Source organism: Lagopus muta, chromosome 3, assembly GCF_023343835.1.
Source record: "Lagopus muta isolate bLagMut1 chromosome 3, bLagMut1 primary, whole genome shotgun sequence".
Lineage (NCBI taxonomy): Eukaryota > Metazoa > Chordata > Aves > Galliformes > Phasianidae > Lagopus > Lagopus muta.
In genome coordinates, this window is record NC_064435.1 from 73,714,086 (window position 1) to 73,738,352 (window position 24,267).

The window sequence follows — 24,267 nt, forward strand, 5'->3', positions numbered from 1 at the left end:
CATATTTTATAACCATATTAACCAGAAACCTTTTCTGCACTTCCTAATGGTAATAATAGCACACCATAATACTGTGATATACTTTATTAGTTTATGTTGGGCATTCTGGTAGCCCTAGACTGTAGACGAATCTCAAAGAAAGTAAACCACGTTGTTCCATACCTATTGCAGTGTAAAACTACTCCACATCTTCATAAAGCTAAATCTAAAGATAAAGATAAGGTAAAACAAAATTGGTAGTTATGTGTGAACTCAAAGTTTGGAGCAGTTCAGGATTAAAAAGTAGTCCCAAGTCTGAGCATGTTGTTTCCTGATTCTTTTTTAGCAAATCTCAGCAACTTCCACAGTGTAAACACTTGGCTCAATTATAAAATCTATGTTCAACAAAACCACAAAATTTTCAGAGCAGATCAGTACACAGCTACTGAAAACAAATTTGTCAGCTGTGCTAATGCAAAGAATACAAAGTATTTTATCTTGTTTCTCCTAAACTTCAAATCCACACATGTATGAGAGGATAATACTGGAAAACATCTTTGTGAAGCTTTGCACTATAAAAGTGTTGGACACAAACTATCTATGAACACTTTCATGTGTTCAAAAGAACTTGTGGCAGAACAATACTAAAATTGCCTGTGCAGAAGTTTTAACACTGATTTTCTTTCTTTTTTTAATAACTGTGTTGATATGTCTCAAAGAAAAAGTTTTTTTTTTTGAAAATGTTTTTAAATTTTTATGTACTGACTCATACCATCTTGTTTGTCAGTCAATTTTTTTAACTTTTTAACTTTTTTTTTTTTTTTTTTTTTTTTTTTTCCTACAAAGTAATAGTGAAGAACTTAGACTGGAATAATCTGAGATGTTTAACAGCATTTCTTAAAGTTAATATCTGCATTCTGTGAAATTTTTCTTCTTGCAAGAGAGCAGAAGAATGAAAGATTAATATGCATATGGCCTGGTCACCATACTCACTGGAATTAAAAGAAGAATGTGAAATTCTACTGAAATAGTCTCAAAAGAAGAAATCCTGAATCTTAATGCTGCTAATACAAAGAAGCATACACTACACTATTTTTGAGAAACTACCATGATGGTGCTTTTCTTAAGACTCAAGCTAGAATGGATTTCAAAGTTGAGTAAGTTCAATTCAAACTGAAATACCAGGAGTTATTAATTACACCACCTGACCACAACAAATGCCATCTATCTTAATCAGCTTCACGATACTTTGCATCATTTATATTAAAATCCTTCTTACCCAGTGCCAAGATAAATAAACTGAAGAACAGTGGTAGCACCAGTACTTCCCAGCTTTTTTGAAGAAGGTATTTCAGAATTGAATTTTTCTCCTTCAGAGAGAACAGTCATCTGTTAGAAATGCTGAAAAATGCTGAAAGATTAAATATTATCAAATAGAGTGTGGGAGTTTTCCAAAACATGAACAGGTTGTATGATAAATATTTGTATCCTTTTTTTTTTTTTCCCCCTTTTTTTGTATAAAAATATGCAATTGTAGAGACAATAAGTCTCATATTATGAATTCCAACTTTGTCTTTAAAACTTGTTCAAGTCGTGTTTCTACTGAGGTGAAGAATATCTGAATTACAAGGAGGATGAGGTCTACATGTCTTGATAAGAAACTGAGGGACAGGCAGATAACAATGTCAACAATTTTCCAGAACACAGTTCTCTATACAGAATTGTAAATATTGCACCTATATGTTCAAAGAAAATTCTCAAATAATTCGTGTTACAGATAAAAAATTATCTCCCTACCAAGAACACGTCATATACAGAAACCTTAATGTAAGAGATCATAAGAACTTTTTGATTTACCCACGCTCAGAGTTCATCCCTCATCAACATTATATTCACAAGGAATCTGGCAATATTTCTATTAGCCAGTGTATTATCTGTTCAACCTGTTTACATACTGCAGATGATCAGACTTCTCTGAATTTACTATTGACTAAGTCTATGAGCTTGTCTAGGAAATCCCCTTAGAAAGTCATTCAACATCATGACCTAAAAGTGTTTTCAACAGAACCAAGAAAACTTCAGCACAATTTGTACTATAGTATCATCCTCAGAGCAATGTGAAATGTACATACAGATACATTATGACTCATGGCAATTTGTGTTGATTTTCTAATCACTTTGCACTGTAACATTGTGTCAAGTTTATAGTAACAAATTATTTTTTAAAAAGGTCAATCTTGCACTGCAAATTAGATGATTAAGTTATTTTCTCCATAAATGGTACTACTTAACTAAATTCACTCAGGTAGATTTATATTTACAGTGCTCTGAATTAGGCAACTAAGTGATTTAAATTTTATCAAGATTCTCTGGAAAACACAAAGTTCTGAAATCGACTGTTTCCTATTGTAGTTAGAGCCTGAATGTGAACTTTTGGAGTCTCACTTTGGAACCATGGTTTATCTGCAGCATTGTGTTGAACTCAAATCCACAATTGGTTGGATACAGTGAGAAGAAAAGGAATTTGGAAATTGTCCATTGCCATCACACATTTGAAAGTTTAACTATACTCTGGATCTGATTTTGACAATGCCAACATCAGAAATGAGCTCTTAAAAAGTAACGTGGATGACAAAACCCAAATAGTTATATGTCATGTAAGACTGCAAAGAATGAATGGTTTTCCTAGATGCCAAGCTAATGTAAATGGAGGCAAAACAACTGAAAATATATTTGCAAAATCTAATAGGGGATATCCTCCCTATCCTGGGCTGCTGTATTGCTAACTTCATCTGTTCCACATTTATTCTTATGCTGAATATTTGTTCCCATGAGTCTTAGAAAGACATGGTAGAGGTTACTGACAGTGGATGGCAGGCCACCCTGGAAAGGGGAGGGGAGGAAAAAAAAATGTTTGTATTATACTTCACAGAGAAATGAATCAATAATATAAGTCAATTAAAAAAAAAAAAAAAGTGCTCATTTTCTTATAAAAAATCATTTTGGTTCTTATGGAGTGTCTTATATACAGTAATGTTAATTAACCAACGCTATGAAGTTCTGACAGGACATTTGTCAATTATAAATTTACACTAGGGAATTAAAATGGAATTCACTGTTACAGTATTCATTATAAAATTCTGTGAGTATATTAAACAGAAGTCCAAATTATCATAGTAATAGAACAGTTGGGAAAATGCATTTGTGCCATTTGTTTAAATATATGTATATGTATCAATGTTATATGAAGATCAATGTAATTTCAAATCGATTGTCTTCTTCAGTTTCAGAGAGATGTCTATAACCAAAACCAAACAAACAATTATCTTCTGTCAGCTAGTCTATGCTTGAAATAGTGCATTGTATTCCACAAGAGTTTGATAACATTGTTGAGAGTATACGAGAGCATTCAGAGAACGATTCACTTTTTCAGAAAAGAGCTGCCTCAGTGTAAATCCAAATTTTTGTGTATTAAATGCTACAATAGAAATATCCTATATTATGGAACTCTGAATTTTTTTTTTCGCAGATTTTATCTGGGGATCTAAAATGTACCTCCAGTAATTTTTTTTTTTTAAATGTTATAATAAAAGTTTGCTTATACAAGTAAACAATATAAAAACTACAGTAAAATTTCAAAGACAAGAAAATATTATCCACATTTTCTCACGGTGATAGCAAAAATAATATTAGCATATGGAAATGTATTTGTTTTGGAAAACAAAACAAAACAAAACTGAGTGCAATCTACAGAATCACTTTGTATCAAACCAACTGAAACACTTCTTGCATTTAGGTTGAGATGAACTTAACTTTCATCATGATACTCAAAGAATATGGAAATGAGCTTTCTTAACCATAGTATCTTCTAACAGCAGAATCTGCTTATAAACTCATTGTAAAGGAAACATCTAGGAAAATTAATTTAAATGAGACTACACAAGACCTTTACAACTTCTAAGAGAGTCTCTGTTTAGTCCTAAAACATGATCTCTGAAATAAGCTGCCTAAAGAGGCTGTGGAGTTTCCTCCGAAGACAGTCAAAGCCTGCCTGAACTCTTTCCTCTACAATGTGTTTACAACCCTTTTCTCTTTAGTGGTGGTTGGACTAGATGACCTCCAGAGTACAATTCAATCTCTAAAATTCTGTGATTCTGTGATTAACACAGAGAAGAAAATCATAATAATTCTCTATACTCATTCCATGGTAATGTGTGAACCCCAATTCTCTGTGTGTGAAACTCCAATTCTCTACTTTTTTTCTCTTAATATATACTCTTACTCATGGGTGCCCAACATTTTGGCTTGCCTGGACCGCATTGAATAAAGGGGAATTGTCTTAGGTGACATATACATAGGCAGTTTTAAAAATAATGCCTCCTATTTATTTTCATGGAAACTAAAACAAATATAAAGAGCAGAGTAACTTCATTTCATAGAGCAAATTCTCAGCTACAGAACACTATTTCTGAACACAGTCATCACCATTAGCTATGCATTTTCACCAGCAATGGTGAAACAGCTTGCATGACAGGCTTCTCAAAACCTCAAAAGCAGAGGTGACCCACACTTGCTATTGCAATGCTGAAATATACCACCCACCTCTTATGGTGCTCACATGTACTGTCTAGCATCCATAATTATTCAGGAAACATGAATTTCAATTTATACCATGTAGAGGAAATCAAGGACACAGCTTTGCTTCATCCATGCTTCCATGTCAGACATCATTTTGTCAGACATCATTTTGTCAGACTGTCTCTGTACTATCATTTGTCGCGCAGCAAAAACATATAACAGAACATTTGCAGGAAGATTCAATATCTTCTGCCATCCTGCTGACATCTGCCTCTGACATCATGGGCTAACATAATAAAATAGGATTCATTACCTTTGGAGCAACTCAGGTAACTAATAGCGATTTGTATATCACCTAAGGTTTCAGAATACAGCATGTACAATAGTGGAAACTCCTCTTACTGACAGTAACATATAGACGAGCTTCTTCTTCACAATGAAGTAGAAAGATGTCTGAATCACCTCAGCAATATCCAGTTAGCAATATGGTACTAAGGATGTCCTATGTATCTGATGGAGCATAGAGTAAATGGGAGCATAGAGTGAATGTGTAACTTATGAAGGGCCTGGAATTAAATGTTATTATATTTTTGGTACACTAGTATGGCAGTCATTGCACATGCTTCAGCTGGTACTAAGTCATTCAATTACAGAATGTCTTTGTATAATCAATGCTAAATAAAACTGCATTAAATTACTCTCAAGTGATGAGAAAGCATCTCCAAAAGTAATCTGTGGCATGTAACTGCACAATTATTTAATTTTACTATCACCTAATTCTCCTATTTCATATGGAATTAATATTTTTAAATAAAGATAGTTCGGCTCTAAAATATTACCATCTTAGATAATTCAAAAGAAAAAACTACAAGTTACACATTCAGTACTAGAACTGCACTAATGAAAAGTAGAAACCTAAAGCATAACCTTCGGGTTTTTATCAAGCTATATGGATAAAGGTATATGTGCATAATGTAGCATTTTCTCCACAATAAGAATACAAGAATCACTACTGTATGAAGCCACAAATCTGCAGGGAGTTAATCACAATCATTAATCATTACACCACATCCTTTTTTTTTTTTTTTTTTTTGTGTTGTTCTTTCCCCAATTGGAGGAATAAATAATGGTGATAAAAATAGACTTCATTTTGTTTACTGTATAAATTAAGTTCAAATCAGCATCACACCTTGTTGTTGAGCTGGAAAGAAAAGTCAATGAGTATGCTTTGTCTGAAGACTGATTATCTCAAAATTCTGAACATTTATTAATATAAAAGGTCTTCTCAACTCAAGGTTGGTGATTCACAGCCAAGAAACAAATATGATACTTATAAGCTAAGATTAATGATGAATATCGAGGTTATAACACAAAGATATCCTATTCAGCAAACAAACTTTACCTTCCTATGTATTCTCATAGTAAGGAGCAGAAGGGAAGGAACAAGAAAAATGAGATACACCTGATTCTTGATAGCAGAGATAGACTATTTTTTCAGACAAGTTCAATTGTCCTTGCTCCTGCTTTCCCTTTTGGGGAATGACAAAAGAAACAAGAAGCATATTATCTGAAAAAGAAATTACAACATCTGAGCCATGTCAATCACCTTCCTTTCTTCAACATATGCAAAACCAAGAACGCAATTTAAAATAAAAAATTATGCATCGTTCTAAAGTTTAGAAATATTTTTCTCTGTATTAATAAACACTTGCAATTTTACTGCAATAGCAGTAAAAATACTGCCATTTTTAAGGAGACATTTTCATTTAATTTAAACCTTCAAAAGTTTTTGTTTTGGAAAAGGTTTTGTGGTGTGATTTCTTTTTTAAACTACTGCATAGTGATAAACAACCAGTTAGAAATATTTCATATGACAGGAAGACACTTTTGTATACTGCTTGGCTAGCATTTGCCTAGAAATACAACTTTTGATGTGCTGCTGTTCCCAGGAAATTCACGAACCACAGCTCAGGCCTAAGAATCAGCAACATTCTTGTTTAAGTGAAGAGTAAGCTATTCAAATCCCCTTTACCCACTTTCTTTTCCTCTCAGAGCATCACAGGCTTTTCACTACTCGTAATTTCATTTACCATAAGAGTGTCTTTCACCATCATCCTGAAATTACAGTGTAACTTTATAGTATATCAATTTGCTAAGATTATAATAAGCAGAGCTCTTAAGATAGCAGACAAAGAAGGATTCAAAGTAATCTCCAAGGTCAAAATTAAGCATTACTACTTCTTTTTATGACTAGCTAGAAGGAAAATCTGTGCTATTCAGATGCGTAAAGGAGATCCTGAAGTTTGCAACAGGAGAGGGATTTTCTGAATTATATCTTCGAATACTTATCACTACTTATCATTTAATAATAATAATAATAGAAAAGGTTTATCAGCATTTTAACACTAAACTTCTGGGAAACAGGTGTTATGTGTGATCTTGATGAAGACATTGCAAGACTAAGAAGAACCGCAGTCCTCTTTCTTAAGTCTTTCAAAAGGAAAATTTCAAGCAGAGAGAAGATGATATGAGGTACATTTCAAACTAATTTTTATAAAATTTAAGCCATCATTTATTTCAAGGAATATTCAGCCCAATGAATATCCAAAGTCATGCCTTAATTATGACATTAAACATGTTTAGTATTTTGCAATACTAAAGGGGTCTAAAAAGAGATGATAATCTTATAAACCTACTACATAATCTAATTTCTCTTTAATATCATCTCCTTAGCTTTGAGCAGAAGTGGCTTCTAAAAGTTTCCTCAAAGTCTTTCACTACAATTTTAAAAGGTGAAGAAAATGATAAACTGCCTCATCAACACCAACTTTTACTGCTCCAGTTTGCTATTTGCTAATTTTGTCTAAGACAGGGATAAAGTATATTTCATCTTTATTAGAGTACCAGAACTGTTCTTCACAGCATCTTTATTTTTGTTAGGTGTTACATGGTGGTCAAGAGTATTTACTGTTCATTCACTTACCCTGCTAGGTTGTGTCTATAAGATTATTTCTGGTGGTATCAAAGTACAGGACAAGATGACCAGGTTCATATATCGGAAAACATGTGATTTATTACAAGCTCACAAGGGATATCAAACAAAACAACCCATCTGAGGGTCTCCCATCATTGTACTCTCCTTTACGTGAGATCTACATTAACTATGACTAGCTCTAAATTATACATTGTTTGAGACATACTGAAACAACATATTTTAATTAATCAAGTTTCTACATTAGTTAAGGCATGAGTGCATACAAGCAAGAAATTTCCACAGCACTTGTCACTTCTAGAATATTAGTAACATTACATTCTCTAATAATGTTTCATTTGACTATCAACAGCCATTTTTTGTCACTACTCCATACCAATATTGATTTTGCAGCAGAATTAGAGTCAGTAAAAATTACTAATAAAGCACAAGCAGGTAGTTTTATTCAGTTTTCTGAATAAAAGAGTCACATTCCTAATTTTAGCTGCCACTTTCTGCTTTCCTTAAATGAGAAAATGAGAGGAAGTAACTACACAAGGTCTGTAAGGGAAGGCTGATAAAGTAGGTGACAAGATACAGACTTAAGCACTCTTTGCACCTCCTTCTTTCCATTCTCATCTCCCAACCACCCCATTTCCCTGTTATCAGAAGAGTCATCTTTTCTTCTTTGTACATTTATCATGCTCGATGTAGACAAAAATTGTATCTTTAACAAGAAAGGCCAAGATTCAAAAATTCTGAATGGTAGGTAGGTATGAGGGAGACAATTCCCTCTGCAACTCCTCTGCATGAATAGCAATCTATTTTTTTCTTCTAATATTTTTCAATTTCCTTTGTTACTTCCAGAATTTCAGTACCTCATACTTGTCCCTATGAAAAGGGAGCTGTCTTAAGAACATTATCCACAGACTTGTAAATCCTTGAATTGCTCCTACACATTGCAGATACAACATGCTATTCAAAAGAAATAAAACAACTTTGAAAAGTAAGAAAATAAACAAGCTTACCACAAATTTCAAAAAACAATCAATCCAGCTTAACTGTAGAAAAAAAACCCAACAATTTTATTACTGGAATCTCATATAATCTAAAACAACAATCTATGCCTTACAAGCATAAAATAGCTATGATGTAAACAAAAATAAATAAATTATTAAAAAAAAAAAAAAGATTAAATGAGTTATTACCTTGAATTATTTCCTTTATGGGAAGGTACGTGAGGTAAGAGGAAGACAGAGATCGTGATTATTTGTACTGAAGCTCTTGCATGATGAAAGGCACAGAACTTTACCTGTACTGTTCCACATGAAAAAAATCACAGAATCACAGAATAGCCTGGGTTGGAAGGAACCTCTAGAAACATGAATCTCCAACCCCCCCGCCACAGGAAGGGCCACCAACCTCCACATTTAATACTAGACCAGGCTGCCCAGAGCCCCATGCAATGTCTTTCAACATCTCCAGGGAAAGGGCATTCACAACCTCTTTGGACAGCCTGTTCCAGCATCTCACCACTCTCTCTGTAAAGAATTTCCCTGACACCCAACTGAAATCTTCACTCCTTCAACTTAAAACTATTTCCCCTTGTCCTGCTGTTATCTACCCTTCCAAAGAGTTGATTCCCCTCCTGTTTATAGGCTTCCTTTAGGTACTGACAGGCTGCAATGAGGTCACCCTGCAGCCTTCTTTTCTCCAGGCTGAACAAGCCCAGCTCCCTCAGCCTGTCTTCGTAGCGGAGGTGCTCCAGTCCTCTAATACTCTTTGTGGCTCTCCTCTGGACCCTCTCCAACAGCTCTCTGTCTTTATTGTACTGGGGGACACCAGACCTGGACACAGTACCACAGGTGGGACCTTACAAGAGCAGAGTAGAGGGGGATAATCACTTCCCTGTTCCTTCTGGTCACCCTTCTTCTGTTGGAGCCCAGGATACCATTTGCTTTCCCAGCTGCAAGAGCACACTGCTGGCTCATGTTAAGTTTTTCATCCATCAGAACCCCAAGGTCCTTCTCTGCAGGGCTACTCTCAAGGACTGCTCCTTCCAGTTTGTATAAATGCCTTGAATTCCTCCAGCCCAAGTGGAAAACCTTGCACTTGCTTGTGTTGAACCCCATTAAGTTCCCCCATGCCCATCTTTCAAGTCTGTTGATGTCCATCTGAATGCACCCCTTCCTTCCACCATGTGAAACGCAGAACTCAGTTTGGTGTCATCAGCAAACTTGCTGAGGGTGCACTCAATATTAACTTAAACTATAATTCTTGAAAAATATTAAAATATTCAATCTTCTTTCTTTTTAAATTAATTATACGATTAATAATCCGTCATTTCCTTTAGGAAGTATCTTAATTATAATTAATAGCAATCAATGTTATGGTTTTGATATCAATGCATACCTACCTTTAAATTCCACCTTTAAAGAATGTAACTCAGACATGATTTTTGTCCAAGGAGTAATGTGGTTGTAAGGTGTAACTAATATTGTTACTATATTCGCAACAGTTAGCAATTTCTTCTTTCTCCGTAATCACTGTCAGTTTTTTAAAAAATTATAGTCCTCTTTGATAGGTAAGCAATCAAAAGTTAAAATCTTACAATAGCAATTTAATAAAAAATGAATGTCTATTCACAATCATGTAAACAAATAGCATGCTTCATGGATTATATTATATCTTCAGATAGATTAGAATCTAAATGGTGGCCTGCACCAAGTTCAATTTAATGCTGTATCAAAACAACTACAACAGATCTAGGAAATTGCAAGCTATTATCTAGTTGAGGACTTTCTACTCACAAATACAACAAAAAGGTTTTATTTTAAGATTACATAAAGGCCAGATAGACAGAAATACCGAGGAAATAAACAACCATGAACTCACTGCTCTTTCTTACACCTGTGCACTTTTCCTACTGATTCACCAAGAAAGATTTTGGTCATTTTCCTCAGGATTTTTCTATGCATGCAATTCTCTCTTTTGGATTGCCACACAAATTTCTGACAATATATTAAAAACCGGGATGTAATGTCATCAAAATATATGACAATTTAGCCTGAGCAGGAAAGAAAACACTTTATCAGAAATCAAAAATACAGTCAAGACTTCAAAATAGGAGGGAATTAAAAAACATGGCAATCTTATTAAATAAATAACATGGATAAGCAACAGCCCACACTGACCATGTTCCAATGGTAATTTTAAAAGAACAGATGGCACAGAGCTCTGTGTATTTCATCAGCCTTTGGTAGCAGTTTTGGTAGTGATTTTGAAAATTATAATTTGAGCACACGGCTATTATATTATATTAAAAAATACCTGATCTAGTTGGGTATTTCAGAAACCTACAAACAACACAGTAAAATCCCTACTGTCATGAGTTAAACACACACCAAACAGTAACAGTTTGTTTATTTATTTGTTTGTACATTAAAGGACCCTTTGCTAGAAGTTAAACTCAAGAGTCTTCAGATAGCACAAAGCTCTGAAATAATAATTTTGTCCTTAGAATAAACAAATCATCTAAAATACACTCCTCTGCAAATAACCCTGATTCTATCTGGAAGAATAATCTTAGAAAGTTATTCATCTTGAAGTGTACCTGAATAGAGAAACAGTCTTAAACCAAATTCACCGACAGTAGTCTATGTGAACAGATCATGCTTTTCATTACCACCAGTGTCTCAAGAAATATAGTTTCTTTTCCACATTCCAATCTACAGAGCAGTTTCTAAATTCACCAAAATACATCTAGCAATCATCTCCTCTCTTATAGTCCCATAAAGAGTCTAGATAACTGTTTTTTCACAGAAGATCATTTTCTACAACCTTTTTGAGAATGTCAGTAATGCAGAAGAAATATTTTAGAGGCTAATTGCTGAAGTGTTGCATGCCGTTGCGGGTGACTTAAAGATGAAGAACAAGGAGAACAGCGAAGTATTTTAAAGTATATTTAAGTTTTACCAACACTCTAGAAGCCTTCAAGAAAAGGTAAACTGATCTTTTACAAAACATAAGAACTTTTTTTTTTACTGCTATAGTATTCATCATAATCCAAATTTACACTGGAAATCCCCAGCTGGTCTTTTCTATTTCTAGTCTAACACTTGATAAAGAAGAGTGCAGAATTTGGTGAAGATTTGGAGTGAAAGCTTACATCTCATATAGGTTTGTTATGTTGTTGTTATAAGAATTTTTTGTCTGATTTTTTTTTCTAGTTGTCACATATGACAAAGCACTAGCGCTAACTTGATTTCACACAGAAAAATTAGTAAACATGTTTTAAAAAAAATCTGGATGTTAGCTCAGCAACTAAATTTTTGTTTTGGGCGATGTATCTGAGGAGGAGGGAAGAAAGAAGGTTGCTCACACTCCCCCCGTGCATTTTTGAAAATAGTATTTTCACAACAGCTGTCCAAATGGGATCAGTTATGAGTCTATTAATTCAGAAGCATCTTTTCTAGGAAATGTGTGACTTGCAGGAAACACCTGTTCTGAGATCAGTATGACATACATTGCGAGAGAGGGCAAAATTAACTTCTGAAAGAGGCCCATAATTCTCATTATTATTGTTTTTTTCCAACAGGTTGACAGCTTGAGTAAATAAAGCATTCTGTTTAAAAAAAAAAAAAAAAAAAAAAAAAGATCATTCAACAAGGAGGTCACAGTTAACAGAAAGCCATGTTACTCACTTGCAACAGATCAGGCAGTAGTAAATAACAACATTTCTACAAGGGCTACTTTGGCCATTGTCGCTGAAACTACAAGATTAAGTAAGGCAAAAGATCAGGGAGTCCTTTCATCTGCCATTTTGATTTCTAAGGCACACATGTATGTAACTAAATGCAATGACAAGAAAAATATGACCAGACACATATAAATGTGAAACAACTCAAGTATTATGTGAACCTTAAATCCTAAGGTTTGTGCCTGAATGAGCACAAAGGGAAAACCACAACTTTTACACAAACTGCCCCTCCTGGGAAGTGACTAGCAGGGTTCCAATGCTGCTGAGTTTGGAACAGCCACTGACAACAATACCAGAATGCTTAACCCATCAGTCTCACAAGCGCCTCTTCTAGACAAATAGCAAACACACACCATAGCAGTACTTCTGAAGAAGAGAAACAAACAAACAAACAAAAAAACAATATTGTGACTGTATTACATGTCAAACCTGATTCCTGCCTTTCTGGTCCTTTTCCTATGCCCTTTCTAGTCATTATATCTATTTGAGTCTGGATTTCTTGATGTTTGCATTGACTGTGACCCTCCCCTGGACCTGTTCCTGTACTGAGAATGCACATCTGGATGGAATACTCCAGGTAAAATCTCAAAAGTACAGAACACTGGGGCAGAATCCCTCCCTCAATCTGCTGACCACACTTCTTTTGATACAGTCGAGGATGTGGATCTTTGTTTGCACAGTATATTTGGATATTCCCACTGATTCATGGGAGATGTTAGATTAAGATTTACATTTCTGTATATCAATCTTATAACATACAAAATACCAAAATGTTGAACTTGGATTGTGTACTGGAAGTCACAGCCTGAACCAGTGATTAAGCACCTGGAAGAAGACAGGGCAACCCAGGGGAGCTCAGGTGTATGCAAGGCACATGAGTGACCACAAGAGGTGGAGCCAGGATCCACCCCTTCCCAGACTTCATTTAAGGATTGGCAGTGGAGGTGAGGGCATTTTGATGGAGATTCCTATCTATTGGAGACCTTTAAAGGTAAGCAGTTTTTCTTTCTTTATTTCTGCCCAAGAACATGGCTGCTGCATTTGGCCTTGTTCTCATTTGTTGCAACCTAGGATTGTGCTACTCCACTGGTATTGTTGTACTTTCCACATTTTACTTTCCATCACGTTATAGCACGCAGCATTACAGCTTGTCAAGCATAATGAAATTTTAATTAACTTGAATATATTGTATATTGGTGAATATATCTATCAGATTCACACAGTTTAAAAATAAACACTTGCTACAGTTATACTGCATTCAAATACAATATAACTGTTTGGGATACACCATCCCATTTTCCTGCAAAATGTAAGAGCGAGGTAAGTTGCTTGGTGAGTTTATTGTGGCTTGTTTTTTTTTAAAAAAAAGCAAGTACTCATCAACAGAAGAACAGTTCTAACAGAAAAAAAGAAAATAACGAAGGGCAGTTCATTGCATATTCTGTGTAGAAGGCTGATTGCTTTAAGTTACTTTATTGACCCATGGCTCTGCTCAGGTTACTGCACTTTGGTGAACCAAACAATGAATATATGCTAAATTCAGGTAAGGGGGTTATTCACAGTGAAGTATTTCTGCTGAAAAAGCATTCTGTTTTGTTACTGTGCAAAGTTGTTTCTCTTTTGATTTCTTTTGTGGGTTCATCTTATTTTTCCAAATCCTTGACCATTGGAACACTGCAGTACTTAAAAGCAGAAGCTAGTTGATTGTGTTCATGTGAACGCTGGTTGTAGGTATCCATCTATGAATACAAGTAAATACACTTTTACACATGTATCATATCTGTAATTTCCATTGCAGTTGGGTTTATATATGAATATAATTATATATTATATATTAATATAATTAATAGTAATATATTTATGTCATCATTGTAACTTCTAAACAGCAGAAATTGTTTCGTTTTTTGTTTCAGACTAGTGTTTTCAGGATAGATTTTTGAATTCAATAATACACTAAAAGTTGAATTAATTCTGTTAAATATTTATATATATTTTCATAGTACTTTAAGGGGAATACTATTATATAACTCTAGTTACTAGTACTATCACTCATTCCAGAGTAATTGATTCTCTAATTGCTAAAATCATTAATATTCAAAGTAACTGTCAAGTAAGGAGAGTAATATTTTTCAGTAATTTTTAATTTAAATCATTAAATTAAATATGCTTCTCTCCCATCATGAACTATTTGCATCTATATGGTTCTCATGTGCCAGGTTTAGTTTTTGAATCTTTTGATAGTGATATTAAGTTACTTTAATCAGAACTTGTATGTAAGAAGTCCAGCATCCAGGATGACATGTACATGAAATGCATTTCACAGCTTCAAAATTCTAAGCTGTTGTGTGAAACATTTTGACTAGTATTCCTGGACTTTCAGGATTTTTATGGATAACATCAACAAGAATCAGGTTTACAGTCTGCCTCCAGAAGTATAATGACTTTAGAAGTATCCTGTTTGTAAGGTAAGGATAAAGATACTAGAAGTATTTTAGTTTGAAGGTGCAGGCTAAGAAAAATCTAACTTGACTTTAACTTCTATTGTAGAAATGGTGAAATTGATTGTGCTAGCAGTTCAACTTGCCTGTTCCATGACTTCAAAAATAAGGTTTTAATACATTAAAGCCCAAATCAGTTTTCAATTTCTGCAGAAATATATTCAAATTAGCACTTGGTAGAAGTTACAAAATCAGGTAAGTCATTTTGCTGTTTTAAAACTCACATTTGTTTATTTAGATCAGTGCCTCTAAAAATAGCATTGAATCAGGATGTTTGTATTTAGAGCTTTTTTTATTGTAATTCTTGTGCAGTTGCAATAGTCAGCTCTTGCAGTATTACCCTGATTCTCTCAAACACTTACAGGAGGAAAAATATGCATCAGGAAACTAGTAGCTTTATAGTCCTGTGCACAGGTAAAGAAAATTTTATTTTCAAGTAATTCTCTTATTCAGAGAAAGCTTAAACTGATTTTGAGTTACCATTCAAGGAAAGGCCAGTTACTTTTTTTAAAAATTCTAGCATTGTAGCATTTTGTAAGAGTAATGGCTGGTTTCTTGTTATTTAAGTGCAGCCTTATTATTCAACAGGAATGAAGAACAGTGGCTGATACATCAGATACAGATTCAGTGCACACACTGCAATCACTAATGCTCTCTTTGTTAGGTAATTTATGGTAAAATAATTATTTCGTTAACATAATTCTTTAGCTCTTCACTTGTCCTTTAAAAATTGTGTATTTATCACATATATAAAAGTATTCTTCTCTGGATATTATTAGGTCTGAAGTAGGTCTGAAACTTCTACAGATGTGTTACGAAAGTCAAGGCAACAAAGAATCGGAAAACAGGAGATGTGACAGTGATATCCCTTGGATTTGTGTAGCCAGTAAGATTGGACTTTAATTTACTTTCTGAAAAAGTTCAGTGGCAGTTCCTGAGAATGTAAAAACATGACAGTTTCAAAGAAAATATCTGGAGGTAGACCAGAATAAGGATTTTCAGTGTGTCATTTATTACCTAATGTCTGCACATATCCTCTTCTGCCACTGTAATACAAAGTAAGGAAAGACATTTCACCTCACAAAAAGGTGGCTAACATGTTTGGAGTGAGGAAAGTTTGTGGGTGACATCCTGTAATTCCTGATATTAACTTTTTGGGCAGACCAATCTGTATCAACTACACAAACTGACAGCACTTCCTCTGGTGGGGCCTCTCTGTAGTACTGCCAAAGGTTCTTGTTTATAAAAATGGGAGGATATTTTCTTCAAGATATTCATAGTTTTTGCATGGATTTGTACTCTTATGAACAAGCAAATAGGTAGAAATTTAAATGTCATAGAATTATGTAACTATCAGACTAAGTACTTAATAAATGTATTTTTGTTGTTTCATATTGACATTTAATATAAATAGAACTTACACAATTGTTTTCCTTCTGCTTAGTGGCATTTGATCTAATCTAATTACTTAAATTATTAAGAAGTTTGATTTGTTCCAGGCATGCTGCATTTGCTGCACTTTGGCAGGACACTTGCATTAATAAAAGCCCAGTGAAGCCAGCACAGAAGTTTCTGGAAGCCTTGCAGCCAGTCCCAAACTTACATTCTTTTTGATCTCCAGCATATTTCCTGGAAGAATAAGACTGCGTAGCTGAATGAGACCAAACATGTAGCTCTTTAAAACCTGTTAATCTCTGCTCATAATATTTTGTAGACTTAATAATTTTATTTTTTTTTTTTGGCTGTTCTTAAGGTAAGTGTACTTTTTCCTCTATTTAGTTGTCAAAAACAGAAAACGGAAAAGAAAAGATGAGCTAGATCTGGGAGATGGCTGCAATTCATGCTGGAGAAAAACAAACATAGAAACAAACTGAAAATAATAAAAAAAAAAAGGGTGGGGGAATTATCCAGTTGTTTCTCCCAAAAGTACAGGTAACTTACTCTGTCCTTTTAGAGTAAGACAGAACTTTGGTCTAGACAAATCTCCCTAGTAGTATGTGATTAACTTGTGGTAAATTATTTTTACCCTTATACCACTTTATGCCATCTTCCTATTCCCATGTACCTTCAAATTAGTCAGCCCAGATAACTGATAAGCAGTTGTCCAAGAATGTCTTTGTGACGTTCAAAGAACACATGGATTCATGCTGGTAAAGAAACTTGCGCCTTCCCTGAATATTCTTTCTGATCACCAAAGTAAAATATGCACAACAAATCCTGCTTGAAGAGGTATACAAAAATACAATGAAGGATTGGACATTGTAGAACTTTCAGGCTTTGCTACGGCCTTGTTAGTGATAAGCAGTGTCATAACTGCAATGGTGGTCACTGATGCTTGTTTTACCAGTGGGAGGTAATAAGTAGTACACAGTAACAGCATTGCTGAAATTTTACTTATTAAATTCTATACTTCACTATGAGATGGTGTTTGAAAAATCATCAAGGTAGTGCTTGATGTACTACAGTGATTAGTATTAATGGGCAAACATCCAAGACTGGATGTCTTACAACACAGAAGCTTACCTGAAAACTGCTTCACATTTACAGTGTTTCAAAATAGCTCAAGGATCTTTTAAAAGAGACTGGGAAGTGTTTTCTTTTGATCTCAGGCAAGACAGTAATTTCAAATGCTAGTTTCTCACATGGTATTGAGAAGGGTACTCTGTTACAAGTGAAAATACAGAAATAAGAAAAACATGTTTGTATTACTCAATCAAACTCCAGAAAATGTACTAGGTACAGGACTTTTGCCTTGTGCACAAGCTAAAATATTTGTTCTTATCTCCAGAAAGAAATTACAGTACAGATTTCAGAAATGTGCCTACTACTGTTATAAGGAATCCGGGAACTACCGGTGAATCCAAAAAATTATGGAAGAACAAAGCACTGTAATATATTCAGTTATTTTTAGAAATAAAAACAGTCTATGTATCCCTATCAGAAATGCATTTAATTGTAATATAAATCTAAGATTACAAATGACTTTTACTGTATAAACCTGTTCCTGTTTCAGAGAAAATAAGTGTTGAGAAATATTATTTCTATGTTATTTTTTTCTAGTAAGGCAACTAAATATAAGAACTCTTCCTGTTAATTTTTTTTTTTTTTTGTCTCCATTGTTATTATGTCATTAAAATGTTTTCATAATACACTGAAATAACCAGGGAAGGTCTTGGGTTGCATGGGTCTAGATCATCTAGTTTGAACCTTTCCCAGGGCCCCATCCAACCTAGCCTTGAACATCTCCAGGGAAAGGGCATCCAAGCTTCACTGAGCAGTCTGTACCACTGCCTCATCCCCCTCTATGTGAAGATTATTCCCTTAACATCTAACCTAGGTCTCACTCTTAAACCCATTTTCCTTTGTGCTACCACTATTGGACTGTGTAAAATTAAATTTCCCTCTTGGTCATAAGCTCCCCTCAAGTACATGCTAGCACCTTAAATATATGAATGATTCCTTGATATATTTTAAGAGAGCATGAAACAGGAAAAAAAAATTTAAGCTGTTTTGAAAAAATGAAATGCATGCCTGAAGATTTTTTTTAAAATAAGACTAAGTGTTCATCAGAAATTAATGATTTATTCATGCTTAACAGAGCATTGCATACTACTGAAGGTTTAATTAGATGAAATTTGAGTGATTTCTGTTTACCATAATAATACTTCACATTTATACAACAATTGTCATTCAAAAGTATTTGAGTGGTTTGTGTATTGTGTGTATATAAGGGATAAATTAACCAACCAGTAAATTAGACACCTCTGGATTGAAACTCTACAACAACTCTGAGGCAATAATACTTTTTTAAGTGAAATGTCATTGATTTCAAGGAAGCAGAGCACACACTTGAATTAAACTGCTTTATAGAGAAGACAACAGGCCTCTAGCTGGGGCACCTGACTCCTACCAAGAAGGCAGTCTCTGCTACAGACTTTCATTCATTTTTCAGGCTATTCATGTACCTGACTTGGACCTTAAATAAAATGTAGATAAATAGTACTAGCTCAGCTTTTGTGGCTGTTTGTGTATATATTGTTAATTGCTTTAAATCCAAGCTAGTCACAGTTAATTACAGTTACCTTCTAGTGATGTAGAAGTATTTTTCCACTGATGGTAAACTAACCTGGGTGGTACTGTGTTTGCCACATGCTAATGACATGGTTATTTGAGATAACATACCTTGAGTCTGAACTGTCAGTGACATATGCCAGAATAATACTTAATTCACTCAATTTTTATTTTACTACATGAACTGTGAATGAAGACTGTTTTCTTCAGATCCTTATTGGAATTTCTAGGCGCTATTCAATAGAATGTTTCCTTCCTTTTCTGTAACAAAATACTTGGTTTAAGTACACATATAAGTTGAGAGACAACAAAGATCTGGAGTAGATGAAGAGGGGTCTTGATATTTGTTTTCATATTTAGGTTTGTTGTATATTTATTATCATTATTTGTAAGTGTAAGCAAGTGGAGCCATTGCGACAAGGTAGCCAGGCCAGGGAACAATCCAACAACACAGGATTTTTTCTAGCAAGGCTGATAGGAATTAGAAATTTCCTCAAAACTATCAGAACAAGTGGACAACACTTTCACATGCATTCTGACACTTGTGTTTCTCCTGCCTTCCCTCATATGGAATGACTGAATTCAAAATTGGACACATTGCTTCCAATTTTCTGGAAGAGCTGAACTGAGATAAGCAAGTGTCTCTAGCCCATTTGCTGTATATTACAACAGATGTATTACATCTGTGTTTGACTATTCTTTAATTACTTCTGTCACCCGCAACAGTACAAAGGCCTAATTACAACTAGTTCCTGGTATGCTACTTTGGTCTCTTGAAACAGAACTATAGCATAATTAAATTAAAAGCATTTCTAAGAGCAAAAGGATACTAGAATTTGGTCCACAGTAACTTTAGTACAGCTGCTCAATTCCACTTATGCTTGCTGAATCATTCTGTTTAACTTGATGCAAGTAGCAATCATTCCAGACCCCTAGTCATACATTCTGTCCTTCTGAAAGCAAGTTACATAGGTATTAAGCATATCTATTCTCCATATTTATGGTTCTTATTGGTACAATATAACAGTAGTCAGATAGGTAATATTTTTCATATATAACTGCAGTATTGGTTGTTACTTAAGTGCATGCAAGTTTTTTGGACGTTAGTAGTGCTCCATATTCTGTCTGATCAGACTATTAGCTGTTGACTTAACTGCAGAGACCACTTCTAAATAGGGAGCTCACACTAAACATATTCCTTGCTTCTGTTATCTGGCTACAAGATGACTTCAAAATATAACCATTTAATTAACAGTGGAATAATTATCCTCATTTAGTTACCTACATATTTAAAAAAAAAAAAATCAATAAAAATTTTTAGTTGCTCTGTAACATTGAAGTGATCTACACCCAGAATAAATCAATTCAAACAGGACTTGCTTTGGTAATAAGGCTAGTCAAGAGTTGTAACTGCTTAACGCAGCTTTCTGTGCAATACCATAGGTGGAAAGAGCCCCCTAATGGCTTTAAGTTATCTGGAAAAAAAAAAAATGAAATTTCATTTTCAGCAAGTTAAAGCTGGAAAACAAAGCAAAGTGATTTTCAAAAATGCTAGATTTGTTTTTTTGAGAACCAGTGATACAACTGAATCAGTTTAAAGTGATGCAAAAAGCCTGGATTAAGAACATGGTAAACCCAAAAGTAAATGTACAGTTTGTAGAATATAAACTCAATCTTTTTTGGTTTGGGGGTTTCTCAGTCATTTTTGCCTGAAACTGATGATTGACTGAAGGAGATAATTACATTGCAAATATTTACTATGGAAATCGATAATGCATTTCATGGACATAAGCTTAGAAAATTATAAATCCAAACAAATGGATATGTTATTAAAAATGTAGTAATCCTTTTGCAAAAATAAATACCTCTTCTTAGGAATTTCTTAATTTCCTTTTGAAGTGTAACCTGACTGCAAAAAAAAAAAAAGATACTAAACTTGAAACAACTTGATCTGTCTTATGCCAATTCTGTGATTTCAATTACAAAATAGTGTTGTATCTTAACATATAGTTAGAGAGCATAAGTGTAAACAAGGCTTTTAGAGAGAAAAGCATGGTGAGTATGGCCTGTTGGAAAGTTTTGAGCACATGTAAAGGATTGTTTCTGCAACTTAAACTTCATGAAATAGTCCCAGGCAAGATTCACAAGGAACCAAACTGAATTAGGCATCCAGTTACATCCTCCTTACAAAATTCTGTCTATAAATAATAGATCTAATTCTTCTGATATAGGAGAATCTTCTCATTGAAATTTTTAGTTAGTTAATTAAAACTGAATGGGTGTTTATCACCATTATTTATGGTGATATTTTGGCACCTGCATTTGACATATGCAGATATCTCTTCTTGATAGTATTTCCACTGTATTCATAACACTGTTAATTGAGTAAAATACCTCTGGACAAAAGCTAACATGACAGAATATGTCCACAGAAGACTTTCTTGCTACTTAGAAATAATTTAAATCGAAATATAGAAATTGCTGTCCAGAATAAATTGTATGGATAAAAAACCAGCACAAGTGTTATCCATATAAATTATAAAAATCAATAAAACAGCTCAGATCTCATTTTATGTAAAACTTTACTTTTGGTTCATCAGTATAGTTTTTATTTCTGCTAATATTTATTTGTCAAAGACATTGAAGCTCTCTCTTAAGCCTTACATACTTTATTCATGTGATCATCTAGGCACCCCTCTCCTTCAAATTATTGTTAGTTCTAAAAGTCTTAATATTTAGTTTCTAAAGTTCCCATCTGTGATTTTGTGACATCAAGATTTGAATATGGTGCTTTCTAGAAATTTATAGAAATACCTGGGTCAAGCAAGTGATTTTTCTCTATTTTTGATATATTTGCAATCAGATAAAACATATCACAATTAGATTCTAGTTTAGAAGTAATGAACTAATTTCTTATTTGGATAATCCAATGGAAATTTGTGCTTGGATATGTGACAATCTACTTAAACTCTTAGGTTAAGTAGACTGATAATTTTTCCTCCTGAGTGAAGTTATGGTAGCTGGTGTATCAAAAATTTGTTTGGATCAATGAACAGAGGGCGCAGACTGATGAGGAAGGTGGTACAGATTAACACCAGCTAAAAGAACTGTACTCTTAATGAAGTCATTGTGCTAGATTCTTAGACATTCTCTCATAGCCCGTAAACCTCCAAGTCAACCAGCTTCCTGACTTGTATAACCAAAAACTTGTTAATTTCCACTTTAATCCATTACCTTCCACAGAAACAGGAAAACCATAAACATCACAGCTGAAGGAAATGATGTGCAGAAAGTTTATGTAGAGCAAAGGCAGTTTAGAGACAGTGGTGTCAATGTCACATCAAAATAAGCAATGGGATGTCTGCTTTAAACACACAGCACTGCATCACTGAACATCCTAGAATACATACTTCAGGTCATAAGCCTTGATCTTCACTTTGAAGGCAGAATGTTAGCAATAACTACAGTATCTATAAAAAGATGGCAGTCTAACGCCGTATTATTTAAGGCAGATCATGTTTGTGCAGCAGAGGTAAGCTTGCAGTCAAATGACATACTGCTTCAAACTACTGACAAGCACTGAGAAATCCTGTAGCTGAATGTTCTCCCTGCCTGTCTTAACATGAACAGTAAGGAATTAATAACGACAGCTTGAGTGCTGTTACAACTCCAGGCTGTTTAGCATGTGTGGGACAGGTTAAATGAAAACATCACACAAGTAGTTAGAAATTGTCTTTTCTTGCTGCTTTATCCCTGTTTACCTGAAGGGTTAAGTATAATAATGCAATGTCCAAACCATGTCTTGTTCTTAATCTGCTTTAGGCATGTATAATATTAGCTGCATTTCATCCATGAATGAGAAAATCTAAGCATTCTATACACAAATTCCAAAGTTTGTATTTAACATGCAAAATACAAAAATAAATTCTTTTTGTAGCTGCTCACAAAAATCAAAGGATGATTTCCTTACCTGGAAGATGAAACTCTCTGTATTATCAAGTACTATGTGAACTAAGGGGACAGGATGATTTTTTTCTTCTGTAATAAGCTGCTTCTTCAGAGATGCAGAGAATTGAGACAATTATAAGTAAAATTAACTATTCCAAGGTACAATCTGTTATCAGTTGTACTGGTGAAGAGCTGGTATCCTCTTGCAAATGCTAAAAGGTAGCTCAGCAAGTTGTCCACTTCAAGAGCAAAATACCAGTGTTGTCAGGCACCAGCAGTCACATACAGATTCTACAGTATGTACAGTCTCCCTTGCTTGTGCTCTCTCTCTCACCCTGACGTTCTCTCAGCTCTGAGCTCCTTCTGCTGCTGTATAATCAATCTAGCCTGTCTGAATCTAATAGGCCTCTATTTAACCAGCCAATCAATAGCACAGATTCCACTGCTGCTCCCCAGAGGCTTTTCTAAGAGTGGTGCAAGCAGTAGGAGTTTGGCCAGCACTTTAACAAAGTATTTATCATTATTTTATTTCTCTTTAAGGAAAATTTATGAGAGCTCAGGTTCAAAGCTCTCTTTTTTCATGTGAGCTACATAAATACATACACTGTGCTGTATTTTTTAATAGCTCTATGCAGTTTAGAATATGTATATAAATATAAAAAATAGAGAGCTCACCCCAAACTAGAAATTAACTTATGAACCTGCAGAGCAAGCCTCAGCCTTAAGGTTGTGAAAGCTCAAGTAGCAAGTTCTGTAACTTAATCTGTTTTAACAAGCGTGAAAATTGAACATAAATAAGAAACAGGAGAATTGAAATTCACAGACTGCATTAATAACCCCAGTCTCCTGAACTGCCTTCTTTCCTACAGTTTTATCTCACATGATTATTTTTATTTTTTTAAGTTCTTATCCGTATGGAAAGAACATATGTTAAGATACGTAAATATTCAGAGACACAATATTTACTCATCACCATGTTTACACTGTACAGATTCTTCTACTAAAAGAACAATCAGAACTAACTTGAACATAGAGTTAAAACAAATAGTTATTGTGCTCCACCAGTATACTGTTTTGGACTGCATTATGCTCTCCAGGTCTGTAAGCAATAAAGACTATCACAGTACAGCTAAAACAAAACTTCATGATGGACACTGTGAGAAGTATTTTTATTGAGGCAGCCTGACTTTTGGAGGTAGTGATTTGGATCTGCTTTGCTGTGTTGGTGTATCTGCCTCTCTTCCCCCATTTTCTACCTTTTCTCTTTATCTTCCTTTATTAAAAAAAATCTCTTAGTAGTAACCCTTGTCTAAAGTTGTTGTACCTGTAATGCTTATTAATTGTAATTACCCAATTAATCCAGTTTACCTCCAAGTAGTCGCTGTAAGCTGTTAAGAGAGCTCTCAGTAAATTGATATGAATTACTCCTTTCAGTCTTGGATGACTCCATCGCAGTAACACCC

At 34.3% G+C, this 24,267-nt stretch overlaps 1 protein-coding gene across 1 annotated transcript in view; it reads right to left on the minus strand.

Annotated features, from left to right (window-relative positions):
• The window catches only part of CDH18 (cadherin 18), a 441,257-nt gene extending 418,182 nt beyond the window's left edge, over positions 1 to 23,075 (minus strand). Inside the window, exon 1 of the mRNA XM_048939478.1 lies at positions 22,827 to 23,075. The gene's annotated coding sequence lies outside the window, so the exon portion shown is untranslated. The remainder of the gene's footprint in view (positions 1 to 22,826) is intronic.
• Positions 23,076 to 24,267: the final 1,192 nt, after the last annotated feature.